The sequence below is a fragment of the Pelobates fuscus genome, chromosome 1, assembly GCF_036172605.1.
Source record: "Pelobates fuscus isolate aPelFus1 chromosome 1, aPelFus1.pri, whole genome shotgun sequence".
NCBI lineage: Eukaryota > Metazoa > Chordata > Amphibia > Anura > Pelobatidae > Pelobates > Pelobates fuscus.
Genome location: NC_086317.1, coordinates 479,448,609 through 479,472,141, shown reverse-complemented (window position 1 = coordinate 479,472,141; position 23,533 = coordinate 479,448,609). Strand labels below are relative to the sequence as shown.

Genomic DNA, 23,533 nt, shown 5'->3' with positions numbered 1-23,533 from the left:
GGATACTAATGCATCCATATTGTAGCTCTAATAATCTTTTAAGAGATGTTAATCAGTAAGCCCACCTAAATCATTTTATAAAAAGCCTAAGCCTTAAAGTGATTTAGGCATCTGGAGTGTTCCTTTCAAATAATATAAATGCAGTACGTAATCATGTTAATTGGGGCATTAATACTTTGCAAACAATATACAGTAAATCAAGTAGAAAATAGAAAGCATTGTTTATACAGTGAGCAAAGTGGAAAATAACACAAACAAATTAAGTTCATAAGGAGTGAGAAGTATGAACAAAGCTCAAGCAAGCTTGCATTGTAGACAAAGTGGGATTAAAGAGAATAATGACAGTGGGGAAAGAGAGGTTATCAGGTGGTAAAGTGTAAACATAGCTGGATCTGATGCCGAGAGTCAGTTTGAGCCTAAATGGGAGGATCTAGGGGATAGGTAGAGCCATGTTGTTGGTAATAATGGTGGGTAACAGGAAATAAATGGAAGTGGATATGGTCAGATATATTGGACTGCGAGAGACTCTGTAAGGGATTAGGTGAGAAGAAGGCTTTAGTGAAGTGGTCCGTCATTAGGAGTAAGAAAGATGTGACTAAGTGCATATGTGGAGGGATTATATTCTAGTGTAAGCGGCTAAGAGTTAAAATTAACATAACTGGGCAGTAGCACGTGGGTGTGGAGTTATAAATGTTGTTGTGTTAATGGAGGGCAGAGGACAGTATAGGGTATAGCAGGAGATACGTGAGGTGAGGTAGAGAGGAGCAATATTTGGGAAGGGTTTGTACACAAAGGTAAGACAAGGACAGACTTCGGATGTATTGGAAGCCAGTGGAGTTTTTTCAGAATGTCTCACTTATATGTGTGTATAGCAGCAGCATTTTAGATTAGTTGAAGTGGGATGATGTAATGTTGTGTAAGGTCAAGCAGAAGGGAGTTGTAGTTATCAAGCCTGCTAAAGAGTTAATATGTAGTTTTGCAGTGTATAAGTGCATTTTCTGGACATTAAAAAGATGGAAACAACAGATAAAAAAAAGTATGTGGATATATATTTATTAGAGAAGAGTGAAGAGTTAAAGATGACCCCCAGGTTTTGTCACATCTCCTGCAACTCAGATTTGGGCTAGTCTTCATGTTACTCCTTGCCCAACATGGCACACCTTCCTGGTGTCAGTTGTAATGCAGGATGCTACCCCTCTGTGGCTCTCAGTAGCATCTTTAATGTGCATCATTCTCAAAGCACTCACACAGCGGCACTGCATGTGCATCAATGAATGAACACACTCACACAGCGGCACTGCATGTGCATCAATGAATGAACACACTCACAGGAATTAAATTGGCCAATAGCTGTTTTTTTTACCTGGGTTTTTCCTTCATTTCTACTAACTTCTGTTATCCTTGACCATTGTTGTTTTTTTTTTCTTGATTTCTCTATTCCTAGACCTCAGCATGTTTTCTAGCTATCCTACCTTCTTGACGGTCTTTCCATTTTACCTATAGGCATACCACAAAGCTTATGAGATGTGAGTGGGGATGATATGGTGAGAAGGGGGAATAGAATAGAGGAATGTGAATGGGGTATGTGCTGGTGATGGTGCATGAAATAACAGTAAAGATGTGATGGGCATCATTCTTCTGGCATCAGTGAAACCCAGCTTTCTGGAGTATTTCTGTTATTGGTGCTCCAATGGACTGATTATCTTATGTCAGACATCTCCAGCTCCTTCAGAGTTACAGGTCTCATGGGTTTTTCTCTAACTAATTTCCTCTCTAGCAGTCAGTTTGGAGACAATTTGAAGGATATTTTGACAATGAAGCTGGTACCACCATGCACACTGCTGTTCATGACCACTGGCATCACAATAGGTGGCATGTTACATTTCCTGTAGATATTGGTTTCACTGTATTGCATTTCTCTGTGGACCATAGTGTGTAGTTTGAAGAATGCTCAGGGTTTGGTGTGGAGATATTATACTTTATTCCACTTGTCAGAGATCTACTTTTCTTACTCGAAGGATTTTGTTACTCTATAACAATACATATTATGGTGTTCTAAATAATCTGTAGAGGGGTTTATTTGTTTTAGGAGTTGTATTGATTGAGGAGACTTACGAGAGTCAGAAATGTGAAATTGTTTGTATATTCCGTTACTATTTCTTTATTGTATACATTTTTATCCCAATGTTAATTTTTCTGCATGTATTTGGAGGGAGAGGGTGCAGTTTGTGTTATGGAGATATAGACCTTTTAGTGTTGATTTTGCACCTCTATAAATTAAGTGGATCTTCTTAATCAATCTGTGAGTGACATTTACAAATGCAATTGCCCACAAAGTACACAATTGCAGCAACAAATATAAAAGATTTTTAAATCCAATCATAAGAATTAGACAAGACAACGTATGGTCATGTTAAAAGAGCATTGCTGGCTATTGGAAAGGGCTAACATAGCATAGGTACTTTATTTTCGAGTTTTTTTAAGGAGAAACCATTCATGAAACTGAACATGATTTATATATATTTTGTTTAGACACTTAATCTCACAACCATTTGTGCTGTGTCCGTAGGTTCCTGATTCCCCTGAGCGGAAGAAGCCACAGGTGTTCACCTAGCAGAATGATAATGATTTGCAGTAATTATAGCAACATGTATCTGCACATTAGTGAGCTTAGCATTTTCATTAGTTAATACCGTTAGCAATACAGAGGCTGATCCCCTTCATACAATACCGAAGTGTGCTTTTTAGTTTTTATTAAACCAAACATTCACACATAAAATACAATTCCGTGCAAGACATAGCAAATCTAGCACTGGGAAACCCTTCGTGTATTGTTTGTGCTTTTTATGGTTCTGTTTACGCAGATAGAAGAAGAGTCTTTTAGTGAATTTGGTGGCAATGCGTATTTACTGTATATATGTGAGATTTTTTTTATATAGATTTTTTTAAGAATACATACAATTTCCTGCACATTTTTAAAGGTATGAGGATATTTATTTATTTTCCTACATTTAGGCTTACTGTGAATGAGGGGTTTAAACATGTAGGACCTACCCTTACCTCATGTGCCGCTTTAGAATGTAAGCTCATTTGAGCAGTGCTCTCAACACATTTTGTTCCTGTGCGTCCAACTTGTTTTGTTGCAAATACTTCTTTGCTAGTCCACCTATTGTACAGCACTACAAAATGTGTTAGAGCTTTAGAAATAATAATAATAAAAATCAGGGGTCTGGGTCTCTCCTGATCCTGTTTAGGAGTAAAGTGACACTAGTTCGCCATAAAGACTTTAGAATGAAAGAAGGAATACTCCCCAAACTCATTGGCCACAGCCAGGTGTAGTGGTAAAGGTGTTATTGCTGTGAGCACCGTCTCCTAGCCTAAAATACTTTTGAGAGGCTTGGCTTAAATTGGGAGTCCCCAATGCATCTTGCTTACCAAAATTGCAAATGAGAAAGTTATACTTCTGCATTGGCCATTCAAATCAATGAAAAAAAAAATATTTAATTATATCTCTCTTTCTCTTTCAGTCTGTCAGTCTACTTAGCCATCAGTCTGTTCATCTTTCTGTCCAGGTCTGGCTTACCTATACCTTATCATATATGTAGCTGCTTTTATTTAACAATCAGAATAACATGTGATCATCACCATGACCTTGTCTACCCTCTTTCCCAGAGTATGTGTGTCTGACTATACGTATAGCTGTCTATTCAGTTGATAAATATTCTCTGGAAACCATGACTCATCCTGAAGGTTAGAGAAGGTAACGGAATTCCCATTGGACACTCTGTTTAGGGGATACATTGTGTACACCATATGTGACTGATCATCTGTTACTCTTTGAGCACTTTCTTCTCAAACCAATACCTTTTCACAAACTCCATGTGATGTTTGACTATAATGCATTTGATATAGATAAAGGTACAAGTGCAGATACCTCAAAATAAATGTAAAAATAAAAAATGTTCTAAGTATATCTAGTGTGTAACAAATACCATTCTTGGTTCTGTATGATATATCCACAGTAGAAAATGTGCTAACAATGCACAATACTGGGAAAATAGCTGGCGTACGTCTTTGAATTATAGCTGCACACAGCAACACGTCTACATGTATAATTTATTTATTTAACTGGTCCCACTACACTTGAGAAAGGCCCCCCTGTTGGCGAAACGTGTTGTGTTGTTTTTAAGGGATTACAGTATATTTAGCATTTACTACTAGTTGTGTTTGTCCATATTATGCTTTTTCTGCTTTTAGTATATTTTTACTTCTTCTGTTCCTGGCACTTAAAAAGATGCAGAATAAGAAAACTTTGGATACTACTCCTTGGAGAATCTACTTAACATCATATCCCTGGTAACAAGTATACCACCCAAGCGCTACCATCTGAGCAGGATCTACTGCTCCACTACCTGTGAGTAGAATATTCTTACTCTTAAAACCATCAATATAGTGATTACAGTGAGCACTATTGTTTGCCATTTTTATCTTTTATATATCAAACTACACATTGAGGGACCAGCCCCCAGATCTACATATCCATCAGTGGGGATTGTACAGCTGCATGCTGCTTAACTCAGAGCTGGTCTTATAGCTCTCTCAAATGTGAGTGATATACCATATACATTATTGTTGTATGTCCTGCACCTAGTTCCATATGCCCTGCACCATAACTGGTTATTTTCTGCTTTAATTTCATATACTCCCACCAGTTGAAGTCTGGACGGTTACCAGTTGAGCACAAACTCCAGCAATTGTGGACTAATTGGACTTTATATTGGCGCAACCTATATTTTGTATATATAGTATTTATGCCAGTAAAAGGGCTTTATTTTCATCTCATGAAACTGCAACACCATGTAGTCAGTAGCAAAGTAGCAGGGTCGCTTGACTTCTTGTCGGAACTGTTTACTAATTTACATTACTTAGTTACATAGGTTGAAATAAGACATGCGTCCATCAGGTTCAGCCATTCTGTTTTTCCTGTTGATCCATAAAAAAGGGTGGAAAAGGGAGGGGCTTGGCCAACCGCAGAGCTGGAATGTCGCATGGAGTGATAGCTCCGATATCCACCAAGCCCAAAGCTACTATTATAACGCCCAAAAAGCTCAGAAAGACGACACAAGACACATTAAACCTCAGCAGTTCAGCTCCAAGAACCAGATGGCTCCGTCCAAGCAACTTAAAATTACTGACACGATGCGCCCAGGCAAGAAAGACCGTCTGAAGAAAATGCAAGATGGTAAAGAAAGCATGGCCAACTCACCTTCCTCGGAGGGTCCCACGGAGACAGACCTCCTGTCTCTCTCCCCCAAGGACACTCCGGTCACTAATAAGAGTCTGCACACCATGCTGCAAGACCCAAAATCATCCCTCCAGGCAGACTTCCGACAGATAACTGCCAACCTGCAGAAAGACATATCAGACATACGGGGCTGAACCAGTCACTTAGAATCCAAGGCTGAGGAACTTTGTACAGCACATAATGAGATGGTTGACAAGCTGCAGAGAATGAAATGGAATTTATTGATGTTACCAAGACATTACACAACCATGACTTCCCATACAGATGGGGTTACCCCACAAAGCTGTTGGTATCGTACAGAGGAAGATCAGTGGTGATCCTTGAACCAGATGGCGAAGCTAAAGGAATGGGGCCTACACCACGCTGTGGGATCCAACCCACCCCGCCAAACATCGCCAAAGAAGCTAAGGCCAGAATGGAATATGGTGGGAGCTGCAGCGGGGCCCAGCGAGAGAACTGCAGATTTAAATGGACTCCCTGCTTCAACAATATCCAGCACTTGAGTATCCACTGTTTACTCACACATGTTCTTTTCTTTAGTAACAGTACATGTAATGCTAGGACGACAATTCTATTTTTCTTTAAAAGTTATCAAAAGTTAATGCGTAACATGCATAGGTGGTAGGTTTATATGCTGTGTTTTGTAACACGTATAACATGGACAACATCAGGGTCCCTGCATGGTTAGCAAGGCCAGCCCAGCCGACCTATCACACAACATGAAAATGAGACACTATGACAATATCTCACTACAATAATAAGGGAAAACCATAACCACAACACCCAATGTAGTGCTTGTTGGGCCGGGGGATGGTACATTTGCTCTTTTGCTACCAAACAAAGCGGAGCTAGCATCTACCAGCTGGTACATACCCTGTAGAGGGCATGCCACCTATTGCCAACCAGGCATAGGCAACTCTTTCAGGCTTGTATACAATATTGTTATAAATGTTTAATGTATATATGTTATGTTTGACCAAGCAATTCTCTGAAATGGGCTACTTATTGGCAGGGCCGGACTGGGGATACAAAGCAGCCCTGGAAAAAAAAATCTATGCCAGCCCCATAAGTCATTGCGCCATATATTGTCGCATGTAATATGTAAGGCTATGTCTTGCCACCCCAGATGATTGAGTAATTTATATATGTATATATATATATATATATATATATATATACATATATATATATATATATATTGCTTTTTTAATATAAAATATTGGTCCTTTCAGAGTAAAACATTTAATTATACAGTAAGCATATTCACATGCAGACACAGACAATCTCACTGACACACACAAGCTCATTGATACACAGCCTCATAGACAAAAATTTCACTAATATACATAAGCTCATTGACATAAAAAGCTCACTCACTAGCAGGCACACACACACATGCAAGCAAGCTCACTCACTAGCAGGCGCACACACACACAGCTTAATGTAGTGGTTCTGGTGTCTATAGCCTGTACCTGCAGGCTTTTGAATGTAAACACTGACTTTTCAGAGAAATGGCAGTGTTTACATTGCTTCCTAGTGACACCTCTAGTGACAGACACTCAGATGGTCACTAGAGGCGCTTCCTGTGTCAGTGCGGATTGGCTGAGATCATCAAGCTCAGTCATAGAGGCAGAGACCAGCACGACGTTGGAAAAAAAAAGGGAGTAAAACACTATTTTTTAAAACACACACAGACACCATGACTGACACACACACAATGACAGACATACACACACCATGACACAGACAGACACACACCATGACAGACACACACACACCATGACACAGACAGACACACACACACACCATGATACAAACACACCGTGACACAGACACACACACACACATGACACAGACACACACACCATGACACAGACACACACAGACACACACACACACCATGACACAGACAGACAGACACACACACACACCATGACACAGACAGACACACACACACCATGACAGACAGACAGACAGACACACAGCATGACACAGACACACACACACACACCATGACACAGATAGACACACACAGCATGACACAGAGACACACACACAGCATGACACAGACAGACACACACACCATGACAGACAGACACACACCCAGCATGACACAGACACACACACACACACAGCATGACACAGACACACACACAGACACACACACACAGCATGATACAGACACACACAGCATGACACAGACAGACACACACAGCATGACACAGACACACACACACACAGCATGACACAGACAGACACACACACCATGACAGACAGACACACACACACAGCATGACACAGGCACACTCACACACAGCATGACACAGACACGCACACTCCCACTGACATACATACTTGTTGCTACTTGCGTGGGTGGGCAGACTGATATGTGTGCTGGCGGCCGCAGGGAGAACTTGAATGGCGGCCGCAGGGGAAGCTCTTCTGGCGGCCGCTGGGGGAGCAGGCTGTTCTGTCTCTGCTCCCTCGCGCGCAGCTTAATGAGACCGGGGCCGGAATATGACGTCATATTCCGGCCCCGGTCTCTTTCTAGCACGCGAGGGAGGGGGAGCAGAGACAGAACAGCCTGCTCCCCCACCGGCCGCCAAAAGGGCTTCCCCTGCGGCCGCCATTCAAGTTCTCCATGCGGCCGCAGGTCACCAAAATGTCTCCCCGGCCCCAGGTGCCGACGGCCCACCGGGAAATTTCCCGGTATCCCGGTGGGCCAGTCCGGCCCTGCTTATTGGTGGAGATTCTGTCCACCTCACCCCTTGACTGAATTATGGGCAGGGATCCCATTCTCTGCCACCTTGGTCTATTTCTTTGCTTGTTTAGCAAAGGTTTCCTATACATACCTTATTTTCCTTGTGACTCGCTCATGACTTTAACTTACCACACTCATTTCCTTAGTATTTTTACACCCTTACTACCCTTACACCACAAGGTGTACATCCATCATACCAAGACCAAGATCTAGACCAAGCTCATGATTACTGGTAACTCTATTCTACTGTTCCATAATGCTCAGGGGTGGTCGCTAGGAATACCATGAATAGCTCCGATAGACATACCATTCCCTCAATACACCTATGGCCACCTAACAAAATATTGCCTGTCTGCAGCAAGGGAATTAGCTACCTGAACTCTAACTGATCCATGACTACACTGACATTCAAAATTTACTTTCTAAATGTTAAAGGGCTAAATAGCCCGCACAAACAATGCTTAGTGGTCCAAGATATGCCCAAATCCCAAGCAGCAGTAGTATGCCTTCAGGAAACCGATCTCTGCTCCCGTAACCCTCCATAAATACATACAAAAATATACCCACAAGCATATCACTTACCTACTCCCCAACCAAATGAAAAGGGCTCTTCCACTCTGACTGGGTATTTCAGGAAAGTGCACAATATGTGGACTTGATGGGTCGAGTACTGATCCTGGTGGGGTAATTAAATGGAATTCAAATTACTATAGCATCCGTATATGCCCCTAACGATGCTCAGATATAGTTCCTTCGTAAAACACAAAAAAAATATTCATTCACTGGAACAAGGCCACACAATAATATGCGGGGATTGCAACTGCACATTAGATGCAGAGCTGGACATTAGAAGGGAACAGAACAAGCCACCCACCCACATCTCCACTACGAACAGCACTAAGGCTTCCAAATTAGTGTTTGAGTATGACTTCTATGACTCGTGGCACAATAAATACCCCTAAGAGACAGATTACACATATTTCTCACGAGTCCATATGACTTACTCTCGCATTGACCTTTGTTTGGTGGACAAACAAACCTTAACTAACATAGATGAGGTGACCATAGATAAACGAACTTGGTCAGATCATGCCCCTGTCATAGTCACATTTCAAACACAGTGGAGACTCGATGAAGGGCTGTTAGATGACACTGCCATCTTCTCAGATGTCACGATGGCGGCCTCAGACTACTTCAGAGACAATATGACTGACTCAGTTCCCTTGCACACCATATTGGCAGTGCACAAGGCTGTGGTGAGGGGAGTGTTGATCCAGAGAGGTTCACGTTGCAAAAGGAAAACTGCAGATGAAAAAGCCCTCTTGACGCGGGAACTTACGGACCTTGACTCATACAACAAACCTCTTCTGACAGAATTGATGTCTGCAAAGCAGGCTGGCTTTGTCCCGGGCAATCAGGCCAGTGACAATGCCAGACACTTCATACATTTAATAAACTGGGAAAACTCCAACAGGTGGGTGGGACGGTTCTGACGATTGACGTGGAAAAAACTTTGATCGCCTGAACTGAGATTACTTGCAAGCCACTCTGACTAAAATGGGATTCTCCTCTTCTTTCCTAAAAGGAATCATGGACCTCTACCAAGCTCCCTCAGTCAAACTCAGGTTTTTTATCCGAAACCTTTTATATTAGCAATGGCACCCGGCAGGGTTGTCCACTTTCACCACTTATTTTCATTTTATGTTTGGAGCCTTTAGTGGGCCACATTAAAACGAATGCTGAGATCACAGGCTTCACTACCCCAGCAGGTACAAAAAAACTTTATTCGCAGACGATGTGTTACTTTTTCTCACTCATCCAGAGACATCGATCCCGGAAGTAATGGATGTACTCAGCCAATATGGGAAAATATAATATTACAAAAATAATATTAAAAAGTCACAGGCATTGCCTACTGGCCTCCCCGCACAAACAAAATATAAAATGCTGCAATCAATTCACACTTTCGAGTGGAAGAAAACGTCCTTAAAATACCTTGGCATAAATTTGACAAATTCTACGCTTACCTCACTAAAGAAAATCACACACCGCTTATCCACAACTCCAGACACTACTAGATAAATGACAGGGATTAGAGATCTCGTGGTTGGGTCGTATCCATACTGTTAAAATGTTGGCGCTACCCCACTTACTATATATGTTCCGCACTATTCCGGTACCATTACCAGACACTCTAGTAAAGAAGTTTCAGTCAATTTTTAACTCATATATCTGGAAGAAAAAGCCTCTGAGCTAGGCACCTAACGTGGCTATCAACAAATAAGGGAGGCCTAGGAATTCCTAATGTTAAACGGTACTATATAGCCTCAGTGCTACCGATTTGGCTCCTCTTGGAGAATGCATGTATATTCCCAAAAACACTAGATCACTTGCTGTGGTCATTCTCACTGGTGGGACGTATCGCGAGCATTAAGCTCTTTAACGCCATCTTCCTTTTACAAAGTTGGAAGAGGTGGGCTTGGCAATTGGCAGGACCAGAAAATCTCCTCTACTTTGCACCTATAACAACCCTCAGCACTGTAGCCCAGGTCATCCCTTTAGGGCCATGGATCAGCAGAGGGATATCAGTTGTAAGTGACTTATACACAGCAATAGACATCCAGAAAGAGTATTCACTCCCATCTAGGGAACAATGCACGTATCTTAGAATTAAGCATCTCGCACACTTGGCCAAAATCAGGTACTGTGTTGAATTGCAATAAATGACTTTTGGGCATGGGTGCATACGCAAAAATACAAAAATCAAATCTCTGTCTCTCTTTGTTACACTGCTCCATAGGCGTGCGCACGGGGTGTGCCGGGTGTGCCTGGGCACACCCTAATCCCCGCGGCACGCCTATGGATTGAGTCCTGCAGGAACGGAGTTCCTGCACTTTTTTTGTGCAGGAACGCCGTTCCTGCAGGCACTCAGCGCCCCCCTTCCTCCCCCCATGTCCCCCCTGTCATGGATGGGAGGGGGGCAAGAGGTTATGGACCCCCCCAGTCGGCTCTCTCAATATCAGCCGCGGCGAGGGAGCTGTGAGCTTTCTGCTCCCTCTCGCCGCGCGCTGCTTGCTGATGCTGGGAGCCGGAATATGACGTCATATTCCGGCTCCCAGCTACAGCAGACAGCCCGCGCGGCGAGAGGGAGCAGAAAGTTCACCGCTCCCTCGCCGCAGCTGATATTGAGAGAGCCGCCCGACCCACTGGACCCCAGGGACAAGTCCACGCCAGCACTCCAGGTAGGGAGGCTGGGTGGACATTTTTTTTAATTAAAAAAATAATCATTTGTGTGTGTGTGTGTCTGTGACTGTGTGTGTGACTGTGTGTGTGTGTGTCTTTGACTGTGTATGTGTGTGTCTGTGTGTGTGTATGTGAATGTTTGTGTGTCTGTGAATGTATGTGTTTGTGTGTGTGTGTGTGTGTGTGTATCTGTGAATGTGTGTCTGTGAATGTGTATGTGTGTCAGTGTATGTGAATATGTGTGTCTGTGAATGTGTGTGTCTATGAATGTATGAGTGTGTGTGTGTCTGTGAGTGTATGTGTGTGTGTTTGAGTATGCGTGTCAGTGTGTGTATATATATATATATACATATATACACACACACACACATATACATACACACACTGGAGTGTATATTATTTTTTTGGGGGGGTGGGAATCATGGTTCCCACACTTTATTCCCCAGGACTTTATTCTCCCCTGTCTGCTCACGCAGAACCGGCGCTGAGTGTCGGCTCTGCTCTTAGCCTCCATGGGCCGGCGGGGAGATCAAAGATCTACCTCACCGGCCCACAGCAGCATGAAGGGAGGCAGGAGAGGACCCGGGGAGCTCTAGACAGCAGCTCCGCCAGGTTCCTCTGGCGAGATCTGAGCGTTGCCACGGCAACGCTCAGATCTCACGAGAGTTAACTCTAGCCCCGCAGGCTAGAGTTCACTCTCCACTGGACCACCAGGGATGGCACATGGCAGCAAGGATCCCCCCTCCCTACATAGGGTAAGAAGGGAGGGGGGATATTTACTAATCTGCCCCCACCTCCACAATCTGTCCAAACATACAGCACACACACACACACATACAGCACCCACACACACACAGCACCATCACACACACATCACACAAACAGCACCCTCACACACACAGCACCCTCACACAGCACACTAACAGGACCCTAACACACACACACAAACACCCTCACACACAAACAGCACCCTCACACACACACACACACACACACACCCTCACCCACATAGCACACTAGCAGCACCCTTACACACACCACCCTCACACAGCACACTAACAGCACACACACACACACACACACACACACAGCAGTGTATGTATATATGTGTGTGTGTGTATATATATATATATATATATATATATACATATACATGCGGCGTGTGTTTGTGCTTTAGGGTGCACACCCTAATGCAATAGGCTGCGCACGCCTATGCACTGCTCTAAACAATGAGGATAAAACATATAAACACCTATATATGCTGCTGTGGGAAAAAGATTTTGGAAAGTCATTCCCCCCGCCCCTATGGCTACAAACACAGCAAATGACTCGAGCATCCTCCAATAGTCTCACACATTGGGAGTCATACTGCAAGTTACTAATGCGATGGTATCTGGTACCTGCCAGACTTGCCAAGATATACCCCACGGCCTCTCCCTTTTTTTGGAGATGCAACCAACAGAATGTCACTTACAACACATGTTTTGGGACTGACCCAGGTTGACACAATTCTGGCTCCAGCTGAGGGTCGATATCTATACACTAATTTAAACCCCTCAGACTAGAATGCTTTCTCCTGCATATATCTCCATAAATTATGGTTTCCCCTCATAAAATGGTAATATGCCACATTTTGCCGGCTGCCAAAATCAGCATAGCTAGCCACTGGAAAGGTCTCCTGGCCCCTTCCCTCCCAGAGGTGTGGAATAGAGTGGCCACCACCTCTGAGTATAAACGTATGAGCTACAGATTAAGGGGGCAGGAACACATATTTGCCAAAGCATGGAGTTACTGGACAAGCAAACAGGTCACAGGTGATAGGAGGTTACTTAAAAACTACAATAGCTTGATCTAGAGTTTACAATACGAATTGAGACAACTTGGTCATTTACTTACCCTTCCTAATTGGGCTAACTGGTGTACGCTATCTCCTCCCCACCCCCCACCACCACCCATCTTCTTTCTTTCTCACCTTATTCCTTTCCTCCGTCTTTATTTGTTTAAAAATATAAAAGATATTCAGGTTCATACGCATGCTGCTGAAATAATGGGGGTGAAATACCAAAATGTTTGGCTGCACATTGTATACGACATGAAACGATAACTCCCAATCCTGTATATACATATGTACAATAATACAAACACCTCTTGTTGAATTCCATGTCATTGTAAGTACCTTGATATTTGCTACTGCATTACGCCTTTAACTGAAATTCAATAAAAATTAGAAATTAAAAAACAAAACAAAAAACTGTTTAAAACACTTGCAACAAACAAGTAAAAATCCTTCTTGACCCCAGAATGACATTTAGAGCTCTCCTTGGGTCAAGAAGCTGTTACCCTACATATTCAAAATTAAATCCCAGAATATTATGGTTTTGTAAGTATTCATCCAGTTGTTGTTTTCAAATCTGTACAGACTCTGATAAAACCACCTCTTCAGGCAGAGATTTCCACACCCTTATTGTTCTTACAAAACAAATCTATTTCCATTAGACATTAGACTAGATCTCCTTTCTTCCAACCTAACTGTGTGACCTTGTGTCCTATATATAGTCCTGTTTATGAGTAGATTTCCATATAGAGGTTTGTATTTGCCCCAACTATATATGTATAATGCTATCACATCTTGCCGTTTTTCTAAATTAAACAGATTTAAATATGTTAACCTACCTACTGGCAGTAGCCAGCACTTTGTGTAACGCTCAATTGTTGATAAGATGGAAACAACTGCAGATTTCTGAGTTTGATAACGTTTATTACTTTAAATAAAAAAAGATAATCAAAATGAACTGTCTCTTTAATTCATGGCAGGTTATAACCAGCAGCGGTGTTTGAAGTTGTTTTAGGATGAGGTAATTTTAACACAACCAGCGAGAAGTTCCAAAGTAGGATGCAGATAAGTAGGTGTTGGAATTAAGATTATGAGTTGATGTGGAGCAGATAGCGAACCACTTAGATTTAGGATGGTTATATATTAAGGTTGAGCCAATCTGGTTTACTTAACTTATGAAGGAGTGATGATCCAAATTGGTGATGGAGATTCCAGAGAGAATCGAGGTTGCAGCAGGCAAGAGAATATCCAAAAACAGTCCGAGGTCGTAGGAGAGGAGAAGGAGGGTAAATGATTAAACAGTCCGGGTCCGATACACAGTAGAAGTAATTATTCAGTTTGAAGTTCGCGGGAGCTTTCGAGTTGATCAAGCACTGTGGTGTTGGCGCGGACTCTCTATGAACCCTGGGAACGACCACGTCATAGGAGGGGGAGTGGCCGCGCTCCGAGAACCCGGAAGTCCACGGTTAGCGAATGCCGGAAGGTCTGACAGAACCCCCCTCATAAGAAGCAGCCACCGGATGCTATCAACGAGGTCTGGATGGGTAGCGAGCATGGTACGCGTTGATAAGTCGACGAGCGTGCACCGCGGAGGACGACACCCATGAGTCTTCATCAACTCCGTAGCCCTTCCACCGGACAAGATATTGTAAGGAACCACGATGGATTCGTGAATCGAGAATCCTCTGAACCTCGTATTCCTCTTCACCTTGTACCAGAATGGGATCAGGAGTGGTATGAACATCCCTCATGAAAGGGTCGGAGTGGTGTGGTTTAAGCAACGACACATGGAAGACTGGATGCAGCTTCATGGTAGGTGGAAGTTTCAATCTAACCACGTTTTCGTTGATGAGTGACAATATACGAAAAGGCCCAAGGAAGAGTGAACTTAGTTTCTTTGAGGGACGGTTGGTAACAATGTTTTTTGAAGAGAGCCATACTAGATCACCAACCTTGTAAGTAGGGGAAGGTCGTCTACCAGTATCGAAAAACTTTTTCTGAGCAGATGATGCAATTTTAAGGTTATCACGTAACCTGAGGAAGAGGGCAGACATGAACGAGTTATGGTTGGAGACGTATGGATTAGAAGAAGGAAGTCCTTGATCGGGGAATGAAGAAGGATGGAATCCAAAATTTGAGAAGAATGGAGTCATTTTGCTACTAGAGTGTACCGAGTTGTTGTATGAGAACTCTGCCATTGGTAACCACGGATCCAATCATCTTGTAAATGAGAGCAATAACATCGCAAGTATTGTTCAAGACATTGGTTAACTCTCTCTGTTTGTCCGTTGGTTTGAGGATGATAGGCTGAAGATAATTTACGTTGAATGTTGAGGGAGGAACACATCTCATTCCAGAATTTGGAGGTGAACTGTGTTCCTCTGTCTGATATGATTTCTTCAGGAAGACCATGAAGTTTCACGATGTTGTTGATGAATACTTTTGCAAGTTCAGATGAAGAGGGTAATTTCTTTAAAGGAATAAAATGGGACATCTTGGTGAAACGGTCTACCACTACCAGAATGGTGGTATGATGTTGCGAAGGAGGGAGTTCTACCAAGAAATCCATTGAGATGGACTGCCAAGGTCTTTCTGGAACAGGTAGGCTCAGTAATTGACCGAATGGTGGATGATGGTCAGATTTTGATCTCAGACAGGTTGGACAGTTTTTGACATAAGATTCTATGGTTCTGTCCTGGCGAGGCCACCAGTAATATCTTTTAGACAGCTCAAGTGTTTTTCTTGTACCAGGATGACCAGCCAGAGGGGAATCATGAATCAGGGAGAGTATTTTATTCCTAAACAAGGGAGGAATGTATAACCTGTCTTTGAAGTAGTACAACCCGTCCTTTTTTGATAGATTGCCTTGTTTGGGAAGTTCAAGATCTTCTTCCTTGAGATGTTTAATATCATCAGTTAATGACGAAATAATACCTATGATTTTAGGAGGTTGAGTTTCATTTGCAGGAAGATCTTGGTGAATTCTGGACAGGGCATCTGCCTTTTTATTTCTGGATCCAGGTCTGTAGATGATTTGAAAATTGAAACGGGAAAAGAAAAGATTCCAGCGTACTTGTCTGGCAGAGAGTGTTTTGTTGGAATGAAGATATTCAAGGTTCCTATGGTCGGTATAAACAATTACAGGAGTGCGTGTGTCTTCAAGTATGTGACGCCAGTTTTCGAATGCAGCTTTAATACTTAATAATTCTTTTTCTCCTACAGGATAATTTCGTTCAGCAGGAGACAAGGATCGTGAAAAAAAAGCTACTGGATGAAGAGGATCTTGAGGCGTTTGGTGTTGAGAGAGGACAGCCCCGATAGCTGTATCAGAAGCATCCGTTTCCATGACGTAGAGAAAAGCAGGATTAGGTAGTTGAAGAATGGGTGCACTTGTGAATCTCCGTTTTAATTCATCAAAGGCTGCTTGAGCCTCTTCGTTCCAAGCAAAGGACCGTTTACTGCTATTGAGCAGGTTGAGGGGATGAGCAACCTTGGAGTAGTTTTTAATGAACTTCCTATAGAAGTTGGCAAATCCCAGAAAACGTTGTAAGTCTTTAGTATTAGTAGGAGTAGACCAGTTGACAATGCAATCTATTTTGGAGGTATCCATACTTATTGAATGAGGGGAGATAACATATCCCAAAAAAGTGATTTCATTGACTTCAAATATACATTTTTCTGGTTTTGCGTATAATTTGTGTGTTCTTAATCTGGATAATACCCATCTCACGTGTTTTCTGTGTTCTTCAAGGTTGTTGGAGTAGATGAGAATATCATCTAAGTAAATGATGACACAAACGTCTAGGAGATCTCGGAAGATATCGTTAATGAAATGCTGAAAGGTTGCAGGGGCGTTACATAGCCCGAAGGGCATGACAAGATATTCGTAAAGACCATATCGGGTTCTGAACGCCGTTTTCCATTCATCATTGGCTTTGATTCTAACAAGGTTATATGCCCCACGAAGGTCAAGTTTAGTGTAGATGGTAGCTGTTCTTAATCTTTCGATCAGTTCATTGATCAGGGGAAGAGGGTAACGATTCTTGATAGTTATTTTATTTAAAGACCTGTAATCGATGATTGGCCGAATAGTCTGGTCCTTGTTTCTTACAAAAAACATGCTGGAAGCGGCTGGTGAACAGGAAGGTCTAATGAACCCCTTCCGGAGGTTTTCATCTAGGTATTCCTTGAGGGTTTTTAGCTCTGATTCAGAGAGGGGATAAATATGTCCAAAAGGGATAGGAGCACCAGGAACAAGGTCAATCGGACAATCATAGGGTCGATGAGGAGGAAGTGTCTCTGCTTCCTTTTTACTGAACACATCAGCGAACTCCGAATAACTGGAAGGTATAGTGGATTCCCTAGTAACATGCAAAATGGGGATGTGTTGTAGACATGTTTTCTGGCAATATGCAGAGTTAAACGTGAGAGAGAAAGGAGCCCAGGTAATAAGTGGGTTGTGAGTCCGTAACCAGTCTATCCCTAATATTATAGGATAAAGAGGAGAATTTATGACATCAAAAATAAGAAATTCAGAATGGACATAATTAGTAGTAGTCCTTAAAGGGACAGTTTCAAGGCGAATGGGCCCCGAGGAGATTAAGGAGCCATCAATAACTCTGACAGAGACGGAATTACGTTTTTGAACACAAGGAATTTTATTTTTTGTAACAAAGGATGAGTCCAGGAACACCCCATTAGCACCGGAATCAATAATGGCCTTAGTCGTAATTCTTTCTTTGTCCCACTGTAATATGAGAGAGACAGAGGAGAAATGAGAGGTTGGTTTAGAAGGAAGTACACTCATTATAGTCGTGGTAGAACCATGCTTACCGCCTCTTGGACGTTTCAATAGGGGACAGTCTGGGACCACATGTTCTTGCGAGGCACAGTACATGCAGAGGTTCAGTTGTCTTCTTCTGGTTCTCTCTTCTGGAGTAAGAGAACTTCTCACAACCCCTATTTCCATGGGTTCAGCGGGAGTTATAGGTTTCTCCGGTGCCTTTGAAGAGGTGAAGGGTTTTTTCCATAGAGAGCTAGTGAGTGCTTTCTCAGCTTTTCTTTCCCTAAGTCTTCTGTCGATACTGATTGACAGTTGAATAAGTGTATTTAGTGTAGTAGGTAGTTCAGTTCTGGAGAGCTCATCTTTGACAGCTTCAGATAACCCAATACGGAACTGGTTACGTAGAGTTATGTCATTCCACTGAGTTTCAGGTGCCCATCGTTTGAATTCAGCAATGTAATCTTCAACAGGCCGGTTTCTTTGCTGCAGTGTTCTAATGGTTAAATCTGCAGTCACTTGTTTGTTTGGGTCTTCGTAAAGGAGAGACATGGCTTCAAAGAATTCATCCAGAGAATCCAATATGGGATCATCATTCTCAAGAAAGGAATGAGCCCAGGCCATGGGTTCACCTCTCAAAAATGAAATAACAGAACAAACTTTAGATCTTTCTGTGGGATATGATCGGGGTTTTAATGCAATCAACAACTTGCAGGAATTGATGAACTCTCGGTATTGGGACCTGTCTCCAGAGAATTTTTCGGGGTTGGAGACAGCAGGGTCACTAGCCGAGTGTGTAACTGTGTGAGGAGTATGGGTTTGCAAGTCCCTTACATAAGTAAGGATTCTTTCATTGGTGATCTGTAGATCTTGCATGCCTTGAGTGAGAGTATCCACCCTTTGGTTTAATCTGGTGATTTCAGAAGTGAGATCTGCTGTATCCATTAATTAGGCTTGATCAATCTGTAACGCTCAATTGTTGATAAGATGGAAACAACTGCAGATTTCTGAGTTTGATAACGTTTATTACTTTAAATAAAAAAAGATAATCAAAATGAACTGTCTCTTTAATTCATGGCAGGTTATAACCAGCAGCGGTGTTTGAAGTTGTTTTAGGATGAGGTAATTTTAACACAACCAGCGAGAAGTTCCAAAGTAGGATGCAGATAAGTAGGTGTTGGAATTAAGATTATGAGTTGATGTGGAGCAGATAGCGAACCACTTAGATTTAGGATGGTTATATATTAAGGTTGAGCCAATCTGGTTTACTTAACTTATGAAGGAGTGATGATCCAAATTGGTGATGGAGATTCCAGAGAGAATCGAGGTTGCAGCAGGCAAGAGAATATCCAAAAACAGTCCGAGGTCGTAGGAGAGGAGAAGGAGGGTAAATGATTAAACAGTCCGGGTCCGATACACAGTAGAAGTAATTATTCAGTTTGAAGTTCGCGGGAGCTTTCGAGTTGATCAAGCACTGTGGTGTTGGCGCGGACTCTCTATGAACCCTGGGAACGACCACGTCATAGGAGGGGGAGTGGCCGCGCTCCGAGAACCCGGAAGTCCACGGTTAGCGAATGCCGGAAGGTCTGACACTTTGAGTAACTGACTGAGCACCAGGATTTTGAGGGAGCTCTAACATTAATCTGCACGGCACACTGCAATGCTCCCCCACTGGAAAATCAGGAATTAAATCCAGATTATCCTCCATTGGATCACAAGGGATTGTACTACCTCCTGCCATTGGTAAGCTGTGGGGGTAGAAATAAGAAACGTGGCTGAGTGAAGTTGTACTGAGGAGATATGTGGATGAATAGAGATGTACTAGAAGGGACGTGACTTAGGAAGTAGTAATGGGAAGGTTGGTGGGTATGTAATGGTGGGAATATGGCAAAAGACCAAGGAGATCAGTATCCCTTCTACTTATTTATTTATGTATTTATTCCTTCATTTATTTATTTATGTATTTATTTATAAATAAATAAATAAGGAAACCCGACAAACACAGCACAGCGTCCACAACACACAATACTCATTCAGCCTCCCCTCCACACACACAAAATTCAGCCACCACAAACAGCAAAATTTTAGCTACAAAGCATACAACACTCAACTACCACACAGTCACACATACACCCCTACACATGCAGCACTCGGCCTTCACTACACACAACACTGAACCTCCCCCAATCACACACACACACAACATTCAGCATCCTCCTTATACATACAACCCTCAGAGTCACACACTCGCTCACACACACAATACTCCTAAACAAATCCAACTCTCAGACACACAGGTTATGAATATATAGTACAGACACTCCTCACCGACTGGGTTCCGTTATTACGAACCGGTCGTAAAACAAATTGGTCGGTAAGTGAGGATGCGCTAGCGAGCATGCGCAAGAAAGCAGGGAATCCCGCGAACACTCCCCCGAACATAGCTTGGCTTAATAGCACAGGGAATCGCTGAAATCTATATTCGAGGATAATTCCCCGAACATAGACCAGCTCTCTAAAGTGGGGAATCCCTTGATTCCCCATGCTAGAGAGCTGGTCGTAAGCGCAAGCCATTGTAAAACAGGTAGGTCGTAATTCAGGGCACTTAATAGATACATTTGTTTTATTTTGATACTGTGGTGTTCATTACAAATTAATGAGTTTGTTCAACACCTTGAGAGGCCGACAAATTATTATCATGCCCCCACTCATTTGGCAGTTAAGGAGTTAACAGATTATTCCTCTAACTAGGAAATGTTGCTGAATTAACCAAATAAATCAGAAAAGCCAGTGAGAAGCAGCTAGTATAATCAAAATCAGAGGTTCCCTACAGATGTTAATTCAGCGTGTAAACTCTTGAAAAATATTAGATATTTAAATATATATTTTTTTTAATTAATAAAATGTCTATCCATATCTCTTCTGCCATCAAGAAACAAACAACATATATTATTTTGCTTTTTAGAAATAGAATTCTAACCACTAAAACAGCACACTCAGAGACACACAGACCCTTATTCATTAACAGAGAATGCAGACAGCCCTATAATTGATAAGCTGCATGTAAAGATATGGAAATATGTAAACTTGGGTAGTGCTAATGTAATGTGTTATTGCTGGCTGTGTTGCTGCATGCCCTGTACTTAGACCATTGCATTCTTTATGTAATATGTGTAAACTACCCAGATGTTCTATATTTGATGAAAGATGATAAAACAACCAGGACATAGAGATCCAAGCTGAAAGCCAGAGGGAGGGCTGAATGCAGAGACAAGAGTTTGAGGTGTGAGATAGGAAGAGAAGTAACAATCTTCTTACGAGACTTCCAAACCAAAGCAGGGATTAAACACAGCACAGAGCTCCGAATAATGCCCAGACTCTGACCTAAAGGTCACACGCTGAAATATGCAGAAGAAACACTCAAAGCTTTCCCAGTTTTAATATCACCAGGGACAGATTTAAACGAGAATTGTATAGACAGTTCCCTAAACCTAGACAGGGTTTTACAGTGACGAATCTGGGATTTTTTATTTTATTTTATTAATATTCCTATTATTTTAAGCTTCATGAAAGATTTAAGACTTCATCGGATGTAGAACATGAAATAACACATCCTTTATATTTCCCAGGAGAGAGTGGAAAGATGTTTGTGTTGCGTAATAGTTTTGATGACATTGTTTATTTAATGGCAGCATGACCCATTGAAATGGAATTTCCTGACTGCGGAATTGGATCCAAGGAAGATAAGAAGAGACTCCATGGAACAGGTGAAGACACAGTACAAGAGGAAACCAGAGGATTCTGTGATCGGGCAAGCAGTACTACATCATTGTCTTGAAAATTATCTGGATTGTAGAGAAATGTGTAAGGCTTCCTAAATCTTTCTTGGAGTTACTTTTGGTGCTTCTACTAAAGCTGTTCTCCGTGTTGTTAAAAGAAGGGAGATATTCTTGGTGCTGAAAGGTAACAGGAATTTTACTTAATGTTGAAATGTGTGATGAGCTATCCTTGGTGCTGCAAGGTAAAGGCTATAGTTGGTGGTGAAATCTATTTGGAGCTGACCTTGATGCAGAAGTCTACCTGGAGCTGTCCTTGGTGCTGAAGTCTATCTGGACTTGTCTTTCGGGAAGAACCAGTAACCCGGCACTTGTACCAATCTCTTAAAATTCATGGCACATGTGCCTATGTCTTTTCTGCCACTAATCAACATTATTTCTATCTCAACAACTCTCATCAAAACTCCAGAATGGTCTCCTGACTTGTAAGTTCTAATTATACAGGTGGGAAAACATGTCATGTGAATATTGTGTATTCAATTACTATCAAGTTTTATTGATATTTAAAGCAGCACTGCATTTTGTTCTATTTTTTTGTTTCAATCTAAATTAATGGAAAAAATATTTAAATTGTGTGTGCTAAACTTGCACATTATAGAAATCCATAGATTGATAGATTACTAACTGACGGCTTAAACTTTATAGTTAACCCCTGAGTTCCAGAGTACTGAAATGCACAGCTCAGAATTCAGGCAGATCATATGGGTCACCAGGGTGCCAATCACCTATAAGTAGGAGTAAAATGGGTGTTTATACATATTGACTTGTTATTTTAGTTTAAAAATGTTCATTAATGTACTGTAGGAATGCTCAATCACAGTGTTAATCTGTTCTTAATCCAATCATCCCATAGCTAGAAAGAGAATTATCAAGTTAGTACACAGTGGAAATGTATTATATAAATTTCTCTATATTTTCCTGTAAATGCTATTGTTTAGTAAGACATGCTATCAGTGTTAGTGTCGATTCACCATACATTGATTTGTGGAGAACCAATGCTAGGCCAAAATCGACAATTCGGACAAAACTGAAAATTTAGGCCGCAAGAAATCCCTAGCTTAGCTGAATTGCAAAGATTTACCAGCACATCAGTTTATTTCCGAATTATCCAACTAGTTGTCAATTTACATACAAAAACTTGATGAAAAACGTATTGTCAATTCACATATTCAACTTATTGAATAGGCCAAGTCTGGGGATCACAGTAAGCTCATCTACAGTCATGTATTTAGTGATGTTTGTACCCTAGGCCCAACAATAGGTTTACACGCCCACCTCCCCACCACCACCATATATATTTATAAACTCTAAACTCATATACACACAATATCAATCAGGTGGCAGGTTTGCCTGATGCTGCCTCAACACTGAAACTCTGCGTGATGCCAGAGCTTTTTGTGTGAACACCTCATCCACAGCTCTGTCTCTCGTTCCTGTAACACTCTGGTGTTAGCTCTGGAAATTCACTGATATGGCAGATGCCGGAGATGGTATCAGGCAAGCAACCACTGCTGGTGTGGACGTCAAGAACTCCTGCTCTTGGTGGATGTCAAGAACCCCTTATAATAGGAGGAATGGGTGGGTTGTGGATATTTTGCTTCCTCCCTGTATCTGTTGTTCTAGGCCTACTCAAACTAACTATAAGCACATCCCTGGCCCTCTGTGACCACTCTAAGCTAGTTCATTGTAAGCAAAATACAGACCAGCACATGTGCTATAAACAGTGTCCAATTTAATTACACATAACAACTGACAATATTCTATCATAAAAGCA

At 42.0% G+C, this 23,533-nt stretch overlaps 1 protein-coding gene across 3 annotated transcripts in view; it reads left to right on the top strand.

Moving 5' to 3' along the window:
* The first annotated feature begins 21,301 nt into the window (after positions 1–21,301).
* The window catches only part of LOC134572973 (retinal guanylyl cyclase 2-like), a 155,175-nt gene continuing 152,943 nt past the window's right edge, over positions 21,302–23,533 (top strand). For 2 of the 3 annotated variants that reach the window (XM_063432335.1, XM_063432318.1), the window contains exon 1: positions 21,302–22,184. The gene's annotated coding sequence lies outside the window, so the exon portion shown is untranslated. Of the gene's footprint in view, positions 22,204–23,533 lie in introns of all 3 variants that reach the window. The other variant, XM_063432327.1, reaches the window with a different exon arrangement.